The 5,832-nt window shown below is 57.1% G+C and overlaps 1 protein-coding gene across 1 annotated transcript in view; it reads right to left on the minus strand.

The window, feature by feature from the left end:
- The window catches only part of SRC (SRC proto-oncogene, non-receptor tyrosine kinase), a 53,243-nt gene that overhangs the window by 32,746 nt on the left and 14,665 nt on the right, over positions 1-5,832 (minus strand). The window contains exon 2 of the mRNA XM_012658956.1: positions 578-650. The gene's annotated coding sequence lies outside the window, so the exon portion shown is untranslated. The remainder of the gene's footprint in view (positions 1-577; positions 651-5,832) is intronic.

The following is a 5,832-nucleotide window of genomic DNA, read 5'->3' on the forward strand; positions in this document are numbered from 1 at the left end:
AATCCTAGCACTCTGGGAGGCCGAGGGGGGAGGATCACTTGAGCTCAGGAGTTCAAGACCAGCCTGAGCAAGAGCGAGACCCCGTCTGTACTAAAATTAGAAAAATTAGCTGGGCATGGTGGTGCACGTCTGTAGTCCCAGCTACTCGGGAGGCTGAGGCAGGAGGATCGCTTGAGCCCAGGAGTTTGAGGTTGCAGTGAGCTGTGATGACACCACTGCATTCTACCGGGGGCAACAGAGAAAGACCTTGTCTAAAAATATATATATTTTTTTTCTTTGCAAATGTTTAATATTGAGTAAAATGCAGAAGTTAAAAATATCAGTACCTAGCACATCATTATTGAAATTCACATTATTTGTTTAGATGTACATGCTTATTATCCATGCCTGGATCTCCCTGGAAGGATAACTCCAGAAATTCTTTGAAGCGGTTGCCTCTGGCAAGGAGACCTGGGCAAATAGGAAAGACTTACTTCTCCCTGTCTCCTTTTAGATTGTTTGAATTGTTTTGTACTCTGTGTGTAGGTGTGTGTTTTAATGTTTTTTCTTTCCTTTCTAAGAAAAAACACAGGCTTACCTGGTTTCAAGTTCTGGCTCTGGCTCTCATAGCTGGGCAAGGTACTTCACTTCTCTGCGCCTTGTGTTCTGCTCTATAAAGGGAAGGATAATACGAACAGCTACCTCGCAGGGTTGTTGTAGAGGGTTCAACAAGACAATGCAAGCACAGGTCCTTGTTGGTTATTAATCTGTTACTAGGGCACCAAGGAGGACTGCAACAGGTACCACCAGAGAGCCTCAGACCAAGCATTCAGAGATGCCCTCCAGCTGGGAGAAACTAGGAAAGGCTTCCTGGGAGAGGCAGCGTTTGAGAAGGGCTTCAAGGACAAGCAGGATTTCCACCAGTATAGATGAATGGGGGCGATGTTCCTGGCAGGGAGTCACGCAAGCAAATGGCGGGAAGTAGGAAAGCCCTGGATATTCAATCCCTGAGCAGTCACTGGCTCCTGCCACGAAGCTTAGCTGAGCACCTACTATGCACCAGACACTGCAGTGGGAGACACCAAAAGCCAAATGGCTGGGCCAGCCTAGGGACGAATTACAGAAGGTACAGTGACAGTGACAACGAGGGGCTGGGACAGAGCTTTGCCCAGGTCCCAGTGCTCATAGAGCAGACCAGGAAAAGGAGGCTCAGAGACGGAGAGGGACTGCCCAAGATCACACAGCATGTTCTCAACTTCTGAAAATAACCTCTCTCAGCTCCACCCTCTCCTCACCCCATAGACCTGCAGAAAAAAAACAGGGGCCCTCCTGACACGCATTCATCACAGGGTGGACGGGTGCCGAATACACTGGGGGCCCCGAGAGGAGGGACAGTTGGCTCTCAGACAGCAAGAACAGCTACCGTGTGTGGCGGGCACCACGCTAAGAAGCGCGCTATAGATGCATGAGCCCAGGCAAACCCGCCCCAGTGCTCTGTGGTGAGCCCCATTTTGCAATGAGGAAACTGAGGCGCAGAGGTCCAGCTGCTTGTCTGATGTCACATAGACAGTGTCGGGAGGCAACCTGGATTGTCTGGGCTCCCAGTCTCTTCCCCAGGGCCCCTCCCCTAAAGGAGGCACCCGCAGGGCCTCCAGCAGCAATCAGCAATCGCACCCTGTCAGAAGGGCCCTAGGTGGAAGCTGTTCTCAGCTGGTCCAGGAATGTCCCTTGATAACAGTGGCCCAGGGGGAGAGAGTGGGCAATGTGCGGGACATGGAGAAAGGAGGCGGTGGGTGGGGACCCACTGGCCATCCGTCTGCCAGAAGAGGGCAGAAGGCTGCATCAGGCACCTGCTCCAGCCAGGTGGGGGCATCATGGTTAAGGGGGGCCCTGGGCAAGTCGACCAAAGCTTCCTTTGGAACCGCAGAGATGCCCACATCGTCCTCAGGCAGTTGCGAAGGCGAACGAGCTAATGTGTGCAAAGCCCTGGGCACACAGGCCGTGCTGGGTAACAGGGGGCCCTTACTGTCACTGCCAGCATTACCACTCTCGTTGTCACAGTTAGCTCTCCAGTTCTCACCAGGACCCCACTACACAGTGACAATCAGCCCCCTCTTCCAGAGGAGGGGACAGAGAGAGGCTCAGAGAAGCCGTGTCAGGTGCCTGGGCCACCATCCAAGACCGCAGAGGGCCGGCTGTGGCCCCTGCCTCTCCTGGCTCCAGGCCACGGTTGGCACCTCTCCCTGGGCCCACTGGTCCCAGCTGGGCTCACACAGGAAGTCCTTATACCAGGGACTAAGCAGAGTCCCTTAGCCAGCCCATTTTCCAAAGGGCAAATGGAGGCCCAGAGAGGGAGAGTGGCTGGCCCAAGGCCACACAGCAGGCCAGGGAGCAGCCCCAATCCTCCAGACTCAATAGACCTCTCCCCCCCACCCTGTTGGCCTCTGAGCTGAGCCTGGCTAGTGTCAGTGCTGGGTCAAGGAGCCTCAGAAGGACCACTCTGGAGTGAGTGTGTGACCCCTCGGACCTCCCAGGGCTGGGTCCCAGCTGGTGCCACACACTCCTCTCAACAGCCCTATGGGGCAGGTCCCCACCAGCAGTGGCCCTATCCACAGAGGGGGAAACTGAGGCTGGGAAGGGCACAAGAGGGCACCAGCCCAACCTGCCCATTTTGCAGATGGGAACCGCGTCCCCTCTGGGCCCAACGCCCTCTTCCTGCCACACCCCAGTGGAAACTGCCCACAGGCAGGGATTGTCACCTAGTTCTCTGTGTGTCCTTCACACCATCAAAAGAATTACCTGCTCAACTGGGTGTTTTTCCACAAGTGCAGAAATGTAGAAAGGACAGCTACTTCAGGGAGAATCTGAGTAATGGTAGTAGTGATAGCTAGCATCTATTTAGCACCTACTGTGTGCCATTATTACCGCACTGTACAGCTGAGACCGAAGTACAGACAGGTTAGGTGATGTGCCTAAGATCCCACTTCTTAGCACCTGCGTGACAAGTCCCCACACCTCTGAGTGTCTCCCTGGCGGGGGCTGCCACCCACAGCTGCTGGGAAAGGCCAGCAGCCGGGACCAGGGTCTTCTTGGCAGGGTCCGGGGCCAGTTCAGCCCCTCCCCAGAACCCACCGTTGTCAGCTGCCCTGGTGCAGACTGGGGTGGAACGGGGTGTGCTGACCGCGGTGTGGAGGCCCACGTTTCCCCCGGGCTTCTCCCCCCTCGCCCTCCCGCCTGGAGTCCACGCCACCCCTCCAATGCTCCCAGCAGCGCTGACACAAGCTGTGGCCACTCGTTTTACATGAGGGCACGGGGGCTCCAGGAGGCTGCTCCAGCCAGAGAGGGGACAGCCGGGGTGCAACCCAGATCCAAGTGACACCAAAGCCCATCCCCCGCCCCCCACTGCACCTGCAAGGAGAGCAGGATGGCAGCTCGGAGGGGGCACAGCCGCAGAGGCCGGAGGCAGGAGTGCAGAATACAGGGGCCTATCAAGTCCCGGCTTCACAGGGTGGCTGCGGGCCTTCGGCCCAGGCACGAGGAGGCTCAGGGGAGACCCCAAAAGGGGTCTGTTCAGCAATTCACGTCGGGAAGGCCTAAAAGACTGAGGGGGGCCAGGAAGGTTTTCTCAGGTCCCTGGGGCTGGGGAGGTCACGGCCCGGAGGCCCCACCCACAGCGATCCCATCAGAGCACAGCCATCTCCAGCTCTGCAGGGGCAAGAGGAGACACCTAAACCACGGTGGGCCTCCCAGAGGAGAGGACATCTCGGCTGAGGCCCACAGGCAAGGCAGTTGTGAAGAGAAGGCGGGAGCGTGGTCCAGGCCGATGGGACCACTCACCAAAGGCCTACAGGTGGGCCACTGGACCAAGGCAGGGGGCCCGTTGGTTTGAGTCAGGCAGCCTCAGTTTCCTCGACAGCAAAATGGGAGAAAGACAGGCACACAGAGTGGCTTCGCCTTCCCCATACTTACTTCCCACCACCCCTGTCTCCTCCAAGGCTATGGCCAAGAGTGTGGTCACCAAGGAAGGGGCTGCTGGGCCCTCTTGGGGCCAGTGAGGTTGGTAGGTTTGGGGGAGCGTCAGTGACCCCCAACCCCAGCTTCTAGCCCAGAGTCTACCACGAGGCCAGGTCACAGCCCCAACCTCAGGGAGCCGTTGGGAGATACGCCCTTTCACAGATGAGGCTGGGGCTCAGAGAGGGGGCTGCCCAGCCCTGGGCCACACAGCAAGGCTGAGGCCTGCCCTTGAGGAAGGGTGTGGGCAGGGGGCACTGGCACCAAAGGTAAGATTCTTGGGGCACCAGACCCAAGAGCACTGTGCTAAGGAGGAGCTAGAAGAGGAGACACCACCCCCAAGGGGCCCACAGACCATCACGGCCCGGCCTGCTGAGGGCTAACCGCCTGCAGCTGAGCGGAAGGCCCCCATCGGAATCTCTGTGTGACAAGTCACGACCCCAGCCTGGGCCTCAGCATCTGTGCCTGCACCCAGAGGGCCAGGCACATCAAGGATCCCTTAGCAGACGCCCCCAGTATCAGGAGGTGACAAGGTTCGCTTTCTCCCAGCCCAAGGTCATCAGTTCCAGGGTCCACAGCTGCTCCACCCCCGCTGGCCGATGGCTGATGGGCCCTGGGGGTACAGGCACCAGCCGGCCCCTGCCCACGGCACCCGCTGTTCCCTGCCAGCCGCTCTGGCTGCTTCTCGGCTCGGGGAACACAGTGCCACTCCTCCCCACCCACGCCGTGCAGGCACGTCCCTCCAGGGACACTGGTGGGCAGGAGCACACAGTGGCCAGGCCCCTCCACACAGTCCTCTCTGCCTGTGTGACTGCAGGAAGGTCCAGCCTCCCTTTACCCATCCACGAAATGGGGTCTCTGGCAGATCTCTGCGCCTGAGGTGGGGGGACGGTGGCCAGCAAGATGGTCCAAACCCTCATCGCTCCTGCCTGCTGCTCACAGGGCCAAGGCCAGACTCGGCTGGAGGAGCCTGCTGCACGCTGCTGCCTCCCTCCGCCCTCCCCTCCCTTAACTCTAACTATCCTCCAGCCTCCAAGCCCCTGCACATCACCCACCCCACCCCACCTCCATGTCCCCCCATGAACCCCAGGATGCCCTCTGGGCCTGATCACAGGCAGTACCTGAACTTCCTTGCTCCCTAGGCTGAGAGAGGTGAGAGAGGTACCCCCCTTTTCTGGGCTCACACAACCCCCATCACATGGGGATTAAGAGCTGGACTGCTGGATTCAAAACCCTGCTCTGGACGTTCCTTGCTGTGTGACCTTGGGAAAGTTACTCCACCTCTCTATGCCTCTGTTTCCTCCCCTATAAAATAGGGATAAACATAACAACCCATTTCAAAGGGTTGTTGTGAGGATTGAATGAATTCATATAGGTGAAGTGCTCAGGACAAGGCACTGACCCTAGCAAGTGCCCTAAGTGTTTGCTATCAATCAAAGTCATAGTAGCAGCTATTACGTGTTGAGCACCTACTATATGCCAGGCCCTGTGCTCACCATCTTACCTGAATTACTGCACAACAGCATGGGAGGCAGGGCTGTTCTGAACCTCACTTTATGGCAAGAAGAGGGAGGCCCAGAGGCATCAGCTTCACCATCAAAATATATCTGGAGAGAAGGGGATTTTGCCAACATAATGAAATTATTGTTGGCTGGGTGCAGTGGCTCACGCCTGTAATCCCAGCACTTTGGGAGGCTGAGGCAGGAGGATCACTTGAGGCCAGGAGTTTGAGATCAGCCTGGGCAACATATGGAGACCCTGTCTCCACAAAAGTAATCAATCAATTAATTAAATTTTAAAGAAATTAGTATTAATTTCTTTTAGATGGATTATGGTTCAATG

This window comes from Propithecus coquereli, unplaced genomic scaffold (genome assembly GCF_000956105.1).
Source record: "Propithecus coquereli isolate 6110/MARCELLA unplaced genomic scaffold, Pcoq_1.0 Scaffold590, whole genome shotgun sequence".
NCBI lineage: Eukaryota > Metazoa > Chordata > Mammalia > Primates > Indriidae > Propithecus > Propithecus coquereli.